This window comes from Anopheles funestus, chromosome 2RL (genome assembly GCF_943734845.2).
Source record: "Anopheles funestus chromosome 2RL, idAnoFuneDA-416_04, whole genome shotgun sequence".
NCBI classification, from domain to species: domain Eukaryota; kingdom Metazoa; phylum Arthropoda; class Insecta; order Diptera; family Culicidae; genus Anopheles; species Anopheles funestus.
Genome location: NC_064598.1, coordinates 14,828,595 through 14,848,113, shown reverse-complemented (window position 1 = coordinate 14,848,113; position 19,519 = coordinate 14,828,595). Strand labels below are relative to the sequence as shown.

The 19,519-nt window shown below is 40.8% G+C and overlaps 1 protein-coding gene across 3 annotated transcripts in view; it reads right to left on the bottom strand.

The window, feature by feature from the left end:
• The window catches only part of LOC125765143 (AN1-type zinc finger protein 6), a 30,074-nt gene that overhangs the window by 5,494 nt on the left and 5,061 nt on the right, over positions 1-19,519 (bottom strand). Inside the window, exons 1-2 of one of the 3 annotated variants that reach the window (XM_049430041.1) lie at positions 12,820-13,121; positions 3-90 (exon numbers count right to left, since the gene is read on the bottom strand). The gene's annotated coding sequence lies outside the window, so the exon portion shown is untranslated. Of the gene's footprint in view, positions 1-2; positions 91-12,819; positions 13,122-19,519 lie in introns of those variants that run through there. The other 2 variants (XM_049430042.1, XM_049430040.1) reach the window with 2 other exon arrangements.

Genomic DNA, 19,519 nt, shown 5'->3' with positions numbered 1-19,519 from the left:
ACTTTTATGCCGCACAGTATCCAGGGGATATTGACGAAAGTGTTAGGTCTCGAGTTTGGTCGTGTCACGTTGAATTGGTTGTTTATGGATCTGAAGAGTAGAATGGAACAGGGGGACATAACATAATTAATAAATTGTTTGTTTTTTTTTTATTTTACGTTTATTTATGATACATTTGCATTGGGTGGTGGTGGCACGCAAATGTAGTAATAATATGTGTGTTCCCAGCTTCGCTGGACCAGTTTCTTTGCATCAAAGTATCTCCCATCCATCTCCCAAGCAACTTCTATGCAATTTATACACGCACACAGTCAAAAGGGGTGGGTTTTCTTGTGGGAGGTGAAGCATAGGTAAGGTAGAAGGTGAATGGATGTTTCCTAATGTTGGTGATACTAGAGCGCTCAGAGTATATGGTTGGCTGTAACGTGCGAGAGCAACATTGAGCAGAAAATCAACACCGAATGAGGTCAGGAAAACGGACGAATGAAAAATACGCACCTAACCTACTTTAATGGGTTCGCTATTTTTTTTTATGTTTTTGAGACACTTCTCATTTCAGAGCATTGAGCAAAAGCGTCTATAGATGTCTCATTTCGGGTCATAATTATCATCTTGTACCCGTTTTTTAAATTAACTTTGGTCTTGTGCACAACCTCTGTAACAGTATAAAAAGTCTCTTTTTTACATTTTTGTAAGCCCCCGTTTATGCTACTGTTGGCATGAAAAATAAAAATAATTGAAAAGGTAAACCTTACTTCTCTAAAAATAACGTTTAAAAGTGAGTGAGAAAATATTAAAACGAACTAATAGTTGTGGACATTTTAAGTCATTTTATAGAAAGAATTAAAAACATTTTAATCTTTTCTACTTGAAGAGTTGCCTTTCACGTTTCCTCCTTCCAACTTCATTTCCACATCCACTCATAACAAAACGATGACACAACCACCACAACCATCGTACTGCTTCATTTGTTTGATAGCGGAAGAACCAAAATGGAATACAGATAAAAGAGTTTCCTCCTTTTTCCTGTACGTATTTCCATCGTTCAATCCGGCAAAGTAGAAAGTGATGAAATAGGAAGAAAATTTATTGTTTAACATGCACCTATCTGCGCCACACATATGTGAATGGGAAATAAGCTGAATTCCGTTTCGCATGCGCATCGCACACCTTATCATGTGGAACCCTTTTCCTTCTTCCGGTAGTTCGGAGTTTTTTTTTAATTAATCGAAATCTTGAGAGAAGTTTTTGGTAAATTTTATTACAAGGAGCTTAATCTAACGAATAAAAATAAATTGAACTTATCTCACATTTATTTTCTTTACACTAGGTATATGGGGATAAACACAGTACAATTTCCATAATTTCCAAAAAAAAAGAGAGTGAAAAAAAACATAAATAAATCCAACTAACTAACCGGGAAATACACGAACCATCACCGAATCAACTGAGGGAGAAATCGTTTTACGTAACCCCGTGCCACTACTACTAATACTACTACGGCGGCCACCAGACAGTTATGCTACTCGTTTGCTCATAATAATGCATTTTCACGCACGCACGACTATGCATAAGGAAGCAAAATGCTGTCGGGTGTGGTGTGGTACGCAGACCTGGAAGGAAGTTTGCTACGAAACGAAGAACAAAAAACAAAAACTGCTCATAAACCGCCTTCTCAAGCATACCACCTTCGTTTTTTTTTTCTTTTTCGCCCACATTGCCACACTTTGTTGCCACGCTATATGCTTTTAATCGTAAGCCATTTGCGTTTTCTATGCTATGCGTAATACCGTTAGCTTCTCAATTCCGCCATTATTTCTCGTTTTGTTTTTAGCAAACTTCCCCGATTTAACAAAAGTCGATAGTAAATCAATAAATGCAAAGAATTGAAATAAATCTCAAGTGTTTATTATTAGCAGGCAAAGAGGTATTGGGAATGATATAAAGAAGTGATTAATTAATTAATTAAACTTGTCGTCAGTAGGAAGCAATCGAATAATTCGTTCGAGCTCATTATTAAGGATAATATAAAAGAAGCAAATCTTGCACTAACTAATCACTGCTTAAGGGGGTAGTACACTGTACATGTTTCAAATGTTTTATGTTGATATGAAAAATTCTTTGTAAAGTTTACTTACGTCTTACGTCTTACGTACGACAACAGAAAATGAAATCCATTTTTGGCATATCTTTCATACCTTTGGGTGGTCAAAAAACCCCCAAAATCTACCCCTTTAATATGCTACGTAGCTGTTTGTATGGAAGCAAACATAGGTGTAATGGGAAATTCTTGCAATATGTACTTATGACTCACACCAAGCCAACGCACACGTTCGTTGATATCTGTTGACCCGCGGGGAAGATGTGATAGGAACATTGCAAAATTCCACTGAAAACACACGCACACTGTTCATTGTACGATTCACTATTTACTGGATGAATCATTGAGAGCATTAGTGACTCATGGGACACTGAGGTACCTCCAAAATGAAACCAATGCCGAGATCTTAAAATCGATATTTTGTTGCACAGGAGCTTATGTTGATGACGTGGCAACAACGAATAATTTTGTATAAAAAATGATAAATCTTGAAAAAAGCTTGAAAAGATTGTCTTTACAAACTTCAGATGCCCCACAGGACGTTTGTTTTAGATAATGATAACGGTGATGCTGAAAATTATGTTTTATGCTATAAACCATAAAATTTGACGTTAACCAAAGAGAGAGAGTGAAAGAGAGAAGGAAAGAAAAAATGCTCTCGCTTAGAAACATTTTTGCTTTCGGCGTAGGTGATTTATAATCCATAATAATACGTCTAATGTTTTCCACCGCCAGTGCAAGAAGTCCAAACATCGAAACCCTCTCGCCACAGTCTGCAATCCCCCGCCGCCAACAACCAAATTCCACGCATCCTACGACGATGAGCCAAAAACCAATACAGACACACTGCGGAGCATGGGATAGTATTAATCGACGTTGGCAATCTTCTGTTTTTTTGTTGCTGGTTTTTGCCTCAGATAAAATACAGCCTTTGCTGGAGGGATTAAGACAGCATATGCTTTAAACCGTATGCCCGGAAATGTACGCCTGCGGTCAAGGGTATACAACCCCGAGAACTTCAACCGTCCTTTTTTGTGGTGGAATTTTTGAAGTGGTAAAACGAAATAGAAAAAAGGAGAATCGAAAGAGTAAATGATAAATCGGTGGAAGCATATAAGTAAGTCAAACTGATGCTTAGAGTCTGATGGTGCGCGTTTGGAAACAACTACACACATGTAGTGAATAGAAATTGAAAGAGAATGGAAAGAAAATTAAAATTAAAATAAACCTATCGCAGAGATGCAATTTTGTCTTCAGCGTGGATTGCACAAAAATACGAAGCTAAAGCTGATTTTGTGAAGAAATTATTCAACAATTGCTGCTGAAAATATTGAACGAATTTTAAGCAGAAGATCATCCGTTTTGAGACTTTGACTAATGGAACATTTTTATATTCCTGAGGCAACATTTTTTATTAGTTAATACACAATTATTTACACTTTTCAGTAGGAATTACTTTCATTTACTGTGAGCTACCAATCATTAATGAAAGTGTCTGAGTTTTCTCAAAGCAAAGTGTACCAAAACACGTCTCTAAGCCCTCTTTGACGGTGGTGGGGGTTGATGAGGGTGCGAGGTGGCTCTTGTTTTAATTCACTTTTTGTTTACATTATGACGTCGTGGACGACCTTCTTTCCACTATTTTATCCCCCTACTACTACTCCCTTCACAGAAGACGCAGTTTACAGCCAGAAGAAAACCCCACCTGATAACCTACTTTACTGTGGGAGACTGGTGTGTGTGTGTCTCGTAAACAATGTTTTCGTCGTCTTTTTGCCTTTTTTTCATTGTATAGCGGTCTCATGTCCAGTGAGGAAGTTTCGCGTGTCGCGACCATCATCGCGTGAGAAAAGGAGAGTAGCGCGTGAACAATAGTAACTTTGGGCATAGGAGAAGGTGAATTGTTATCGTGTCTCTTTGCTATGGTATTATTAATTGCTAACTCTCTTTTCAGTTGCAGTAACCCACCCCCGGGAGAGTCACCCCCTTGTTGCGAAAATCCACCAGGAAATGTGTACGAGAAGAAACCATCACAAAGAAAGAGAAAAAAGGAAAAACTATGGAAAGTGATGCATCAATTGAAATGATTTATTTTAAATGACAACAATACTTCTTTTTTTCTAAGTTTAGTACATCAATTTAGCACAATAATGTACAAGAAATATGTTTCTATTTTTTATGTTTTAACATTCTTTTTTTGGATATAAATTACTCTACTCAATAACTCTTTGTGAAACAAGATTTTGACTTGAAATGGGTAATTGATATTTTCCAAAAAGGAACTAGAAAATGGACACTGAATTGTTTATTCTATTTACCAGCAGCTATAAAGTTCGTAAAAAAAATCGTTCGATACTGTCATAAATTTAGGTTTTTTATATATCTCCACATCCCAAGACCAGAACTAAAATAAAACTGCAGTACACAACTCTTATGCACATCGCCTACATCGGATCACTCTACAGTGCTTTGTGTGTTAAAATAAAATCTCCAACTATAGTGCACAACGAGCCAAAACACCCGATTTACCCGAGTACGTTTTGCAACCGCAAACTCGATCCACACAACCACCAAAGCGGATGCATAATAAATGAACGCCATTACAAACCCCCGTGTGTGTGTGTGTGTTCCTTGTTTCCACCTCGGTCCACCCAAAGCAAGAAGAGGAACTTGGCAGCAGCAAATTGCAACTATGCACCATGCATATATAGACAAGGCTTGCACACAGAGAGAGAACTTTGCGAAGTCACTTCTTGTGGCCGGGAGCGCCACTTTGGTGGTGGCCCGTTTCTTTGCTAGTTGCAAACCATATCGCAACCATAACACACCTTGAACTCTGGTAGGTATCGCCCTTTCCGAGGGCCATTTTTGTTGTTTCTCTTCGGCGTGTGTTGTATCTTCTTCGGAATTCTAATTTCACTGACCACCATCACACTGGCTGGCTTTGGGAGGCAGAGCAAAAGCTTCAACACCACCAACAACAACAGAAACGGTCAATTCTACACCCGCTTCTTGTTCGCCAAACGTGAGACGCGTGCTTTGCTGACCACGGTGGATTTCTTTAGCGTTTAAATGGGGCAGAAGTGGAAGGGAAATGTGGTGAGGGACAAGTGACCTATCGCGCTTTTTTTCGCTGTTTATTTCACCCTATACACACCTTAGACGCTGCAGCACTACCTCAAGGCCAATAACCTTGAAGCGAAACAGTGTACAGAAAGAGTTGTTTTTTTGTAATGTTTGAATGTTCGAAACCTTAAAATACAACGTGCTGTTTGTGGTGCGCTTTTGACTTGCTGCACGTGTCTGTACCACATGCGAGCGAATAGAAATAGGAATCCTCTAAATGTCACTGACAGAATTTAATATTTGGAAGGGTTTTTAATAAAAAAGGACGAAGATTTATAGTCGAAGAAGCAGGCAATTCTGTTGAAAAAACTTTTCTTGGAAATGGAGATCTTCTGTGCTTTTCCAACTTTTGACTATGATGATCTTCTTCAAATGTATCACAGTAATTCTAATGTTTTAAATGGATTTAGTTGGAACTTTAGTCATACCAGTTTAACTTGACAAAGTCGGAGTCTTTTCAATTGCTGAGGTAAAGAGATCTCTAATCCTATTCGCACTTGTTGGATCTCTTGTTCAAAAGGATGTTGATCATGTATAAACCTCGTGAAAATTAAAAACAAAAACAAGTTTGTACATTGGCGTATTCCAGCAAAGGTACGCTCTCAAAGAAATATAAAAAATATAACAGTAATTTATAAACCAATTGTGCGATACAAAATCATTTTGAAGAGCTTGAACCAGAAGGAGACCTAATAAAATTCATCAACTCCAAATAAATCGATACGAAAAGACGCAAAACACCACAAGCAACAGAGTAAAAGATGACCCGAACGACGTCTGAAATTCTGCCTCGTTCGAATAAATCGGAAAATGCGTGTCGGATTTCTGGAAAGTGAAGCAACAAACCAACGCACTCGTCATTCATAAAAAAAAGAGGGAAAGAATGTCATGTATGATAGCTGAATCATGGAGAAAGAGAAAAAGTAAGAGAAGCAGGTGGTAATAATAGATGGTAAGCTCGGCCGCCACCGCACCGAAACCGAAGAATAAAACAAATAAAACCAACGGGTGACACAAACGGGAGCGAAAGAGTCCCTCACACCAAAAAGACGAAAAGAATGAAACAGATAAGTAGTTAAAAGGGATAAAAAAAAGAGCCCAGACTTTTAGCATTAGCCATGCAGAGAGCAGCAACACGAAAAAAAAGTTAGGGAACCGGAGGGAAGAACAAACCGAAACGATCGAGTGAAGGGCTACACACACCACACCCGGCTCTCGTTAAACCTAAACCCGCGTAATACACCATAAGGGCGGCAGTTTCTTGATACGTGTATGTGTGTGTGTGTGTGCGTTGATGTGCAGAACACCGAGACGATGGTGGCGGCGACCGTTTGAGGTCATTCAACTACACAGATGAACTTTGTGCGTATGCGTTTGTTTGTGTTGTCTGGCTGGTGCGGATATGCGGACCACTTGCGGGTAACACACCACACTCTACCACCAGCAGCAGCAGGAGGGACCTTTATTTATGCTTCCTATACGACAGGCAGACGCATGATGAATGGGAGGGATGATTCCGCGTCGTGTAGATGGTGCGAAACGTCATCGCATCCAGCAATCGGATAACAAGAAACACTAAACGGAGTACACTGGTCAGTGTCGATTTGGTAAGAGTTGGCAAAGTTCAATATTGAATCGAGTGCACCGTTTAGTGAATGAAGAATCAAGAGTTTAAATACAATATGGTTCTTGAGAGATTCAAGAGTTTAATTCAAAATTTACATGTTTTAATAAAAAAAAGTTTAATAATATTCAATTACAAAGTAGAACATCGATTATCCGGGGGCGGATTAACCGTGCGCTGAAAATTGACAGCTGTTCAACCGTGGCGATCATTTGTGCTGACGTCAGGTTGGTTAAAATTATAAAAATCGTCACCATACGATATATTTGAAATGGTTTTATTTTACGTTCTAAATTTTAAATGTTATTTGATAATAATTTGCTTTATCCAGAATCATTTTTGACATCAAAAAAACGACCATAGTATAGTATATAGATACTATATACGCTTTATCTAGATATATAAATGACCTTGATATTTAAGGGACTATTATCCGTGGAAATCGATTAACCGGCATCAGTCCTGTACCGAGCACTTCGGATAATCGACGCTTTGTACTGTACTTAAAGTTCATCAAAGTTGAGCGTAAACGATAAAACATTATCAAATCACATATTATCCGTATTACCCGCTTATTCGGGTAAGTGTCAAATCACGAAAAGGAGCACGGATAATCGATGTTTCACTGTTTTATGTTTAATCTATTTTCTACGTAAATCTTACGAAAAAAAGGAAATATTTTGCATGAATGCATCGGAATGTGTAGTTAGGATTGTATGACATACGTTCGACAGAGCAATACATCAATACACAAACGCACACGCACACATCAATCGTTCGTTGTTCCGTTCTCCTTGTAGTGCTTCCGAACATAAGGTGTTGGTCGGTTTATGCTACCTTCTCACCCCCTCTGTGCTAAAGGTGCGTGTGCTTCCGTTCAAAGAGACAGGGGGGGTGGGGAGGTTATTCGTCGTTGGCCAGCTGGTGTGCTGATGTCGTCGTGTTGTTTCCCCTCTATCCTCTACTTCGCCCTACAACAATGCATGTGTGTGCGTTGAATCTGGCGGCGTAGGAAACTCATTAAAATGTGTCGTTAATCCTTCTGGTATGCTTTGCGTGTTATGCACAACGTGTTCATTCGAACGACCCACATATGTTCCGTACGGCGGGCTGTTTCATCTGTGTTTGTGCTTTATGTTGTTCGCCGTTGTTGGTCTACGCAAGAGCATTTGCGTGCTTCTCTGTTTAAATGTATGCGGATACGCGTGCGTCTGTACGGTTTACTATATAGTTCTCATCATTTCCTGCTCGCCCAGAGGTTATAACATTGAAAATGGCCAAGGACCCCAAAGGCAGTTCGACGCACCAACACACAAACACACACACTAAAAGGAAATGAGGAATGAAAGAAGAACAACGTCGCGAAGGTGAGTGGATGGAAAAGGCGTACAAAGTAAGTATGAAAAAAACAGTTTTTCCCAACCCTTCTCTATCCCATGCCGACATAAGTGTCTCCCTTCGGGATTTCTTAAGATCATATTCGGGGGATTTCTGCGCTGGGTATTGGTTTCCTTTTTTTCCAATCCATTTTCCATTGCGCCGCGGGAGGTTACATTTAAGCCTAGTGAAAGATTAACGTAGAAATAGCAGCGAAAAACAAACTGGGATTGGGGGGTCGTGTGGTGGTACTTGTGTTCAGGGAAAGTTTGGATTCCGGGAAATTCAGTGGTGGTAATTCCCCCGTGCGAACACAACAGTGACCTCCCGTGAAAGAAGTTTTTTTTAATCCGGGAGGTTGTTATGGGTAAATTATGTGAAGCGAACAGGAAAGGCATTACGCTTCATTTGACAACTTGTCATACTTTCTTCTTCGAAGTTTATTGATTTAATATTAAAGATTAATGAGGTTTGAAACAAGTTTAGCATAATTTTAGTTAATTGGAAAGCTTGAGTGAGAGTGAGAATTGATTCTCAGAATAGGTTTTATTGATTAAATGAAGAGAAACTTTGTGCTTCGCATTGTACACAATAAAAAGAAATAATGAATAATATCCTTAAACCAAGTTTGAATCATTATTGTTTAAAATACAGTGGAGCGCCGATTATCCGGGCACATTGGGACTCAATGGTGGGCGGATAATCGAACAACACGGATAAAAGGATCACAAACTTTGGTTGACAGGTATGCGTTTGTATAATACATTTTAATATTTGCTCTTATTTTTCCTACGTTTAGGTAGCTGTCCTTGTTGTCCACGAATTCTAACAACTCATTAGCATACGATAATACCTGTGTCGCTTTTGAATTCGTATCTAGGATAATTAGAATCTATTAGTATCCACTTCTCTGTGCTTTCCTCGCCTACATGTTCCAAACATAATAGTTTTTGAAGATCCTTCCGATTCTTAGTTTATACAATCCTTCAATTTCCGAAGTTTCAAGACCGAAGTAGAGTTACATCCGGAACCTTCTCTCAAGTCTCTTATACATAGTGTACACATGTGTTCCTTGGAAAGTACGAACGGGTATAAACGCACCTGAAATCTCATGCATTAAAAAAACATGGCTGGATTCGATATGAAGCTGTCATTTCCGAAGCTGCACGGATAATGAGACAGCCGGATAAAAGGTACCCGGATAATCGGCGCTACACTGTATTTATTTATTTTTAATTATTAATTATTTTTTCCCATTATAATACTTTTTCATAAAGTTGATAAATGTTGAAATATTATTTAAAAAGCAACTACATTTTAAACAATTTTCTTCAACACAACACACTTGGCACTCGATTCGTTGACGCACTACTAACCCCCCGCGACTGTGTTGCGTTATGTTCGTATTTATTCTCGCGTGTTTGCGATTATTTAGCTTACGGCTGACGTATGTCACTGCCGAATGGTTTAGTGTGCGAGACGTGTGCTAAACATAGATCTAACTAAAAACAAACGTTTGCGCAAAATACACGATAAGAGCACGTAATAAACCAGGCGCTCGTCGAGTGTGTTGGCAAGAGAAATTACTTCCCAATAACGGTGTAGGCGGTGTATGAAGATCGATTGTAGGGTTTGCATTTACAACGGAGCGCAAATTAGTTTTCCAGCTACGGTATGTAGTTTTAAGCATTTAGCATTAATTGTATAACTATACTTTGTGACTTTTGCCAAACGACAGCAATGATAGGATTATAGCAAACTTTATGGCAAACAAACTCATTATGCAGTCTTTGTTGTGAGGTCCGGTCAAACAAAACCACGACACGTGCCTTTCTCGCTCCCGTTTTTTCCACGTAATCGGATGGAATAAACAAAGATAAAGGCAGGGCAAAATAAAGAAAACACGTCGCAAGGCTGCGCGTGTGTTGTGTTGTGATGAAAAAATGGCACAACATTCATTACCCCTGCCCTACAAACTTCTTCAACACTGTCCACCTCCGTTTGTCTATTGAAGGATGCGTCGTTGGCCAAACAATAGTAGTACATCCCCGTGCCAGTTTACGAAGAGACGACAGAGGGTTTTTGTGTGTGAAACACGCAATAGAGACGTGCGGTGAGCCCAATTAGGAGAAACACAGACGTCGTTGTTTCACACGCGCTTCCACACCAAATAGAAAGAAACACAACACAACAAGGACACACAAACACATACGCGTCCAACGCACGCATAAAACAAACACACACACGTGCAACAATGCGGTCGCGACCGTTTGTTCATCAGTAGTAGTAGTGGTGATGGCAACGGATGACTTTTGAGCGCAGTGGAAGATTAGAAGCAAACACACAGGGGGACTGCTGCGATGGCAACGACGACGAAGATGTTGATCGTAAGGACGCAAATGGTTGGCAGACAATTACCAGCTGATGACGTCTTTTCGTACAGCTCACGGTACAGAGGAGTGACATAAAAAAAACAGAATGGGAATAAGCCTGTTTTTTTGTTTGTTATTACGTCGCACCGTCGCGTTATTTACCCATCAACGATAACACATTGTGTGGTGGTGATAATTGCATACACTCTCTACTACCAGCACACGAGCGGTACAGCTAACCTGACCTGTCACATGATACGAGTTTTCGTTTCCCTTTTCTTTCTCGCCCTCGAGACACTTACACCTGTCCTCTCTCTCTCTCAGCACTGATATATTGAAGATGATTATTTTTATCGCTAACTGAGAAGTCATTTCGCGCGGGTGTGTAAGCAAACTTATGCTGTTTTTTCGTTCCGTTTCAGTAAAGCATTAAACAAAAATTCACTTGCGAATACGATCTCCATACCAACTACAGGGGTAATTTCGAGAATACTTTACTAACAAAAAAAGGGCAGTCAAACAAAAAAAAAGGACAAGAGAGCCACAGTCACGCGCAGAACCTTAACAACTTAAAGAACAAAAACATTTACACCACACCACACCAGCCAAAAGCGAATCTTGGCAGCTACTCCATTCCGTTGAATTCCTCTTTTATCTCGAGGGATTTTTTTTTCAATTTGCATCCATTTGGCGAACCTCGCGTAATAAACGGGTGGTGGGTGATTTTTTTTCGCTCAGTACACTTATAACAAATAGCTCTACCACCACACATAAAAACACACACACAACACTGAACAAAACGGGCCAGAGCTTCGCCAAAAATTCGACAGAAAACGGGGCGCGCAGCAAAAGCAGAAATATTTCAACCTTCTGCAGGAAGAAACGTGTTTTCGGTTTTCCAACAAACGGGGAATGTGTGGTGGCTAAAGAAAACACATCGCACGGATGTTGTTGGGACGACGACCAACATATTCATTTACAAACCACAAGCTGCACAATACGATCACAAAACATACAAAGCACACATACACATGCAAGCACTCTTGATTGGAGACGAGTTTCACTTCATTGTGACAGGGGAGAAGACCCCCCCCCCCCACACACACACACACACACACACACACACACACACACACACACACACACACAGCACACAGCGCTTATAGCAATGGTCAGGAGGGCTGAAACGCAAAAATGTAATACGCTAGAGCAATTGCACGGGACATAACCAAACACAGGCACAGACTGTACGAAACCAAAAAAAAAACAACAAACTCCCACCTCCCCTCCCACGTATCGGAGGGAGCTGATGGGGCCCACTTGATCTTTCCTTTTCGCGATGTGTTTTCTTAATTGGATCTCGCTGCAAATGGGAACTCTGGTGCTTTGGTTCGCAATAGATTGCGCAAACGGATATGAACTACATGCGCAATAAGTGAACCTTTTTTTTCGCCCCAAATATACACACATTTCCATCTCGAAAAGCCGTTATAGCACGCATTAACAAACAATTTTTCATTTTTGTTAATAATTTTTTTTGGACACATCCCGCGGGTACACATTTTAGCATTAGCGTAACATTTCCTTCATGCGAGAGTAGTTTTGATCTCAATCAAAACAGGCTGTGTAAAAATGAAAGCGAATTTAGGAAAAAAAACTTTTTCACCCTTAGTATCATACACACACACACGCGCACACAATTACACATCCCGGAAGTAGCATACGCTCTTTTCTGTCAAGCATTCGTTACTCGCACACACTATCGCAACACATAAACGCAACACACATGCTTTAGATGACATTTGCCAGAACATCGCAATGGGCAGCGAATCTACCCCTCTTTCCCCCCTCACACCCCCTCCGGACACTGGACATATGGCCATATACACACCGGATAGATTGACCAGCAAAAAAAAGGGAGACAACAAGCAGCGAGGATTGGGTGCAATGACAAGACCTTCCACGAACCTACTCCACACGACACGGCGGCTCTGGGCACACACAACAAAAAGCACATGACTGATGGATGAAAATTGATGGAATGAGCGAATGACGATGATGACGACGACGCACCGCCACCACCACCACCCCGAAAAAGGCCTAAGCCACCATTCTCTTGCGAACACACCACCAATGAACATCATCTCGATTGAACGTACAGAAAAGCTTAGAGGATCATCTCCGCTCCCCGCAATGGCTGCAGCGGGAGATTTTATTACCATCAATTTACGTGACGGCACCACGCAAGAAAACTGGTGTTCTGCGGCAAGCTCGGGCACGACGGGGCAACGGCTTTAATAGCAACACACACCTATCCGCAGTGCATCCAAGGTTGAACAGGGCACAACACTACACACACTACGCGCGCACACACACACGGTACAGTGGAATAACAAATCCAGGCAAAAAAAACTGCGACCAACGCAACGGAGACAGCAGAACGGCGAGCAAAACGAGCTCTCACTTCCCGAAGCGATCCGAACGATTTCACAACTTGGCTCGTACTGACGGTTACGGTGCTCGACGCTCGAACCGCGAACGGTTTAACTTGCGAGCTGCGGCAATCTGCGAGCGATCTCTCTCGCTCTTTTTTTCCTGCTCTTTCACGCACATATGCAGCGGTGTACCATACAACCAGTATAGTAGCTATAACTGTTTCGCTCTGTCAAACAGCTCACCTCACCGCAGACACAGTATTATTCAGCAATATTTTACTCACGAAAAAAGGTAACGTGCGTGAGAGGGAGATGGAACGGTCGCGGCCGCTCGTAAAAATGGTGTTGTGTTTTTTTTTATAATATCTCGACCATGCGAAGTGTTATTCTCTTTCTCTCCATATGTGCTCTCCGGCATCTTCTTTGTGTGCTCGTTCTTGTACTGGATGGATTTCCCCGTTTCAACTATTTCCATCTCTTTGTGTGTTGTGTGCAGACGGTATGTTTTTTTTTTCTCGTTTGTATTATTGTTGCTCCTTATTTTGACCGCCCCTGATCCGCATTGTATCGCGTATAGTGGTGCGCGTGGGAGGGGGGGGGGGCGCATGTGAATGGGCTGAGTGGGTAAGCGTGGGCGCCTCCCGTACAGTGACCCCCCTCCCGTTCCTTTCTTTGAGGGAGACGAGTAACTTGATTTTCCACTACGTCACGGTACACACAGGCGCGCACACACAAACACATTCGGAAGCTCGTACACACACACACACAGACGGGTGCGATGCGAACTTGAAGAGCTGCTGATGGTTTCGTTTGTTGTTGCGCCCTGCAATGCAATAACACACAACGGGCGACGGCGTAGTACCAACGCGAAGATTAAAGCTGACAATCGGTTGGGGCTGTGTTATGCCAAAGTACAAAAAGTAAAGCTACACAGATACGCAATTTAACACCATTTTAGCAAAAGGCGTAATAATCACCAACTTGGTGCGTAATGAACTAAGCACAACAAGACTCATGTTTCGTTGAAAGCAATAATAAGGAAGAAAAAAAAAATTAAAATTATCAAAAAATAAATAAAGCTACAGGAACAGGAGTTGTTAAAAAAATGAGTAAACATAAGAAAAACGTTTTGTCAAATTGTTTATTGCGTTACGCATGAATTTGATGATAGGCAAAGCCTTAAAATATGTTAGCGTGATAAGTGTTCGCAAAAATAAAGCTGCCAAAATGATAAAGATGGCTCTTTTTTCTGCGTGCAGCTTTACACGCAATGAACATGAAAATAAAAATACACACACACATATACACGCCTAAAGCCATTCATTTGTAGAGAGCCTTTTTTGTGTTATCAAAAGCATGTTTTGTACCCCTTTCTATTTGTTCATGGCGAACGAAGCCTTACGTTTCAACATCACGAATTCAGTGAATGTTGTTGGTTCATCGTTTTGTGACCGTTGAAATGGCGTCAGTTCCGGCTAATCGTCTTCCCTGGGAAATGGGAAAGGGAAAAGACGCTGGAAGGGGCAAAGCATCGGCAAGGGAGAGACGTTATCAGAGAAAATAGTCAATAAAAACAAAGAAAAAAGAGATGAAAATACCGAACTGCTGTGCTCCCGGAGGGAATATGTAGGGGGACACACCGACACAAACAGGTTGTGACGCATAAAGGTTTCTGTGTGCGAGGCTGATGCGTGTGTCTTCGTCGGGCTAATGAGAATCAAACCCACGGCCTTTCGGTAAAGGAGAGGTTGGTACATTAAAACACATTTTATTGCCACACAGTCGTTTGTCGTTTAATGGAGGAAGAATGCTTGCGATATTGATATTATTGCACCGAAGTCATTGGTAAAATGTGAAGAACTAACCCCCTTTTACGGAAGAGACGAAAAAAAAAGGATGTTATGAGTTTAGCAAGAACACATGAAGGAAAAGTTTACCCAAAGGCACAAAAGGTCTCATAAAACCACTCAAACTAATTTCCCTTAGACCAATTCCTGCGATCAGACGACAAAAAGAAAAGGTTTAGTACAGGGCGTGACCTGTTCCCAAACGCAATGATTCATTGAAATGTGAGACGTAGGTCTCTCCGGTGGGTATTTGATAAGATAAGCTAAGCTTCCAAACACAGTACGATAAGATAACTTTGCTTATCTTTTTTTTGTGGGATTGTTAAGCTGAAATAATCATTTCCTTCATAAGCTTATCGTGCTTGATAAAGATCATTAAACTGCAGAGACATACGTAGGGCAGAGGAAATGGAAAAAGTGATCCCTTTTGAGTAAATATAAAATATTTCTTTTCTTACAACTGCACAATAATGTATTGAAATTTCATTAAAAAAAATCTCAATACATTCTTCCTTGAAATTCACATTTTTTTAAGCAGCTTTAGTACTAACTAACGAATGAAAAATATTGCTCAAGTGCTTTACAAAGGCAACCACCATTCTTTGTCATGTGTTAAATAGAGTTGAATAAGGAATCTTCGTCCCACATTGTCAACCGGGACAATTTCATCGTTACTTGTGCCAACCTGCAACACCCTGTTTAAGTGACGACTCAACAATCCGGAAGCAAATGTTTGCACACTAGCAAAACGAAACCTTACAACAGCGTCCACAAAACGACGAGAAAAGGAAGTGAAAATGCTTGGGAAATTCATTTATACGTCCCATCTCACCTCATTACGGTGGTGGAAGATAATGCGCTTTGTTGTCTTTCATTTTTTTGGGGGGAAATGGCAAAGAGGATCCCCCTTTTTCCCTCTTATTCTTCCGGCGAAGAGAAAATGAAGATCCTCCATCGTTTAAAAAGGGGAGCGCATCGTAACCGGAAGGATCGCATTCTTGAATTTCCTTGTTTGAGAGCGATAGAGAGAAAGAGAGAGAGAGAACTAGAGAAAGAAAAAGGATGGCTCTCTCTCTCTCTGTTCGAAAGCTCCAAGGATGGTTCTTTATGCGTTTTCCACCCAACCATTTTGTGGGAAGGATGGGTGTCTTTCTTGTCTGGGGCAGGGCAGAAGCTAAAAAAGAAGCAGCTAAAACCTTAAAACCACCCGACAAACGGACCAGATACATTTAATTTGCTTTGTCGCAGGTCATGGTTTCAGTTGGTGTGCATCGAAAGGGGGAATATTTTTGTTAAACGGCGAAAACAAGGAAAATATCCATTCTTCCGTGTTTGTGATACTACGAGCCACATTAAGTGACATTAGTGGTAGATGATATAGCACATGCGAATACAAAGCACAACAAAGCAATAAAGAACAGTTGATAAGTTCGAGAGTTTACAAGATTCGTTCTTGTTCTTTGATGAATTTATTATCCTTTATTTTGTGGAAAATCAACACAAATCTTAGCATTTTATTTTACTAAAAAAAAACTTCCGTTATCCGTTTAATAGATATTATTTGCATCATATCCACAAAAGAAGCTCATTTTATTTCAACTTTTAATATGAACATAAATGGAACACAATAACGCAATTTAAACGTTTCTTTTGTTGGGAAAAAACCAGTCCCAACCAATTCGTGAACAGAGAATGGTAGCGCTGAACCGAACAAAGACCACCAATTTACATCAATCAAAGCATGATAAAATGTGCAACACACTCGCGAGTCCATCTAATGACATTACCACTATTTGATATTGTAGCTCTAGTCAACAAATATGGTCACCACAAGCAGTACAGAATGATCGATCGCCACCACGAACAAAGCGAGTTGAAACGAACCTGTGGGTTCGCGATTGGCGAAGAGAGTAGACGCGATCATCGAAGGAAGCAAACCAACCGATCGAATACTTCCGCGCAATAACACCCCAAGACACGGTTCACGATCGGATGCGTTGGAATAATGATCGAACACGCGGAACGGAAAGAGACGCGTTCAAGTGTGTGTGTGTGCACCGTGTGAATGCGAATAAGACGTGCACATCAGACCATCACACCAGCACCACACAAACTATTTAGTTTTGCATTTTTTTCTTCTATGTGATTCTGTGTAAAGTGATGCTTCACGTTCCGGCCATTGCGTTCCCTCATCATCCACAAAGGATACTGCGACGTTGAATTCCGCTGTACAAAAACCAGCTGACAGTGGTGTGGCCGATGACGATGGTTCGAGTTCCAATGGAATGGTGTGACTGGTGCGGCAAAAGCGTGACACGGCGCTATGCTGCTTTTCTGTGCTGCTACGTTTTTCGCTTCTCTTCCTATCCACCATTCCAATGAAACAAATACGCTAGAAGACTGATACGACTGCTGCTGCTACTACTACTACATTGATCCACGGTGACAAGATGACCTTAAAGTGAGCAGACGGTGGTACAGTCTCTGTGCAACCAAACCGTGAATACTACAAAAAAGAAAACAACCTCATTTTCAATGACTTTACAAAAAGGACAAAGTGAGAAAGCACGAATAAGCGAGTTCTACTGCCTCCACACTACAGAGAGCGATTATGCGCTGGTCCGCTTTTTCTAGCTGTAGCAACTCGATTTAAACTATTCCTCATCTACACTAGCAACTATTTTCTATCCCCGTTGGGAAAAATATTGTGAAAAAAAAAACCACGAAGAAGCTTCGCGACGGACGACATTGAAGGGAATAGATAAGGGAGAACACATAGCGAAGAAATGCTCCGCGATAAGCAACCAAACTAGCCTTGCTGCTGGTATGTGGTTGTGTGTTCCTGTGTGGAGGTCTTAAACAACCTGGAATTGAAAGAAATATTCAACCCCATTCTGATTTTGTACAGCGTGGTTTTGAAGTTTTCCAACAAGCAACCTTCTAAGTCCACCTTACATATCTCCTCCTTGGCTGCCTCGGCTTTAGAAATCCAAACGGTTGGTGAGGTACATAAGATAAAGCAATTTTACAGCCCCACTCGGACCATTGGACTGAGCGCGTAGGGTGGTGGTAGGGGACGAATCTTCCGAATCCAGTTTGCTCCGATATTGAAGAAAATTCCTTCGATCGACCTTGCAACACCACCATTGCCGAAGTGCGAATGCAGCCAATGCAGGAAAAGACCGTTAGACCACAAAAACAAGCTTCTTTAGACAACGCATCCACAGTGACCCAGGCAGGAGATCTTTGTCGTTTGCTTTCCGGCACGAAAAACGACAATTCGAAGAGCCTGCATAGCTAAGACGACCCCAGCCAATACATGTGCCTCCGCTGCAATTTAGGTCAGTCCGTTAGGATTGTTTCAATTTCTGTTGTTTGTTTAACCACTTAATATGGTGTCAAGCGCACCGTATATGGAAATGTCAATCAGGGCGTGTTTGTAATTGAATCTACAAATAAACAAAGAAGAGATTAAATCAAGAGAATATGGTTAGAAAATAGAAAATGCGCTGGAGAAGATGATTTAATATTCCTATACGCATCGCAAGAGCATAATATATTCATTCTTTAATTATTTTTCATTTTTAGAAGATCGGTCCATCAAATAATGAAGTTGGTAATGCACAACTCAACAACACACCGAGTCTTGGTGCAAATCTTAATTTGGTTGACTAATCCGCCGAACTTGACTGATTCAACTATTCAAGTTATAGTAGCTCAAAATTGGCTGAGGTTTTATAGAGTCAAAGTAATCAAAGTGCATGTTTAGTAAAACAGATTGATAATAACCCAACCAAACAATAATAGACGTCACAATCTTCTACCACATTGACCTTGGTTAAGAGTGAACTCTCAAGAAAAAGTATGTCGTTTGGTAGCTTTTTTCTTACTATGGTTAGGTTTTGATCAATGATAGAAAACACACAACACAATAAGAGAATCACAGTTTATAACACAAGAACTCGAAACCAACTACTTTAAGCAATACTAGCCAACTTTAGAATGTTGGTGATACGTTTGTCGATTTGCTCTGAAGTGAATGTATACCATCGTGTGCTTCTAGCACCATACAATTATTCTACGTTTTTGAGTTCCTTGGGCATGCGGAAACACTAACCAGATAATACATAAACATGAATCGAACACATGATTCGTGACAAACGAAACGCGATCGTGGAGGATTCGTGCCAAACGATCGAAGGTAATCGACTGATCGCTTGGATATCAACACAAGGATTAATAGTCGAAAGATACAAATATGGATTCTTTCCTGTTTGTCGCTTATGAAAACGGTATTTTCACGATGCAAATACAGTTCCTGGACGTAACGGAAATCAGCACAAAGCTCCCTCGGTCTGCTAAGAGTGACAATTCAAGGTCTAAAAGCTGGAGAACATGAAAAACTGCACAAAGAACAAAACGTTTGTAACACACCACCATGCTGCATGCGCGGCGCTTGTATGTTAGACTTTACAAAATACATTTTAAAACTTCTCACGTTTTCTGCCAGATCGTATCCTAACCCTTCTCCCGGAAACCAACGCACACGCGTTTGGCTTTGTTCGAAGGTGGCCCGCGCATGTTCGCTAAAGGTGGGGAGAGTTTGCGTTTTTTTTTTGTTCCGAATGACCAAACTG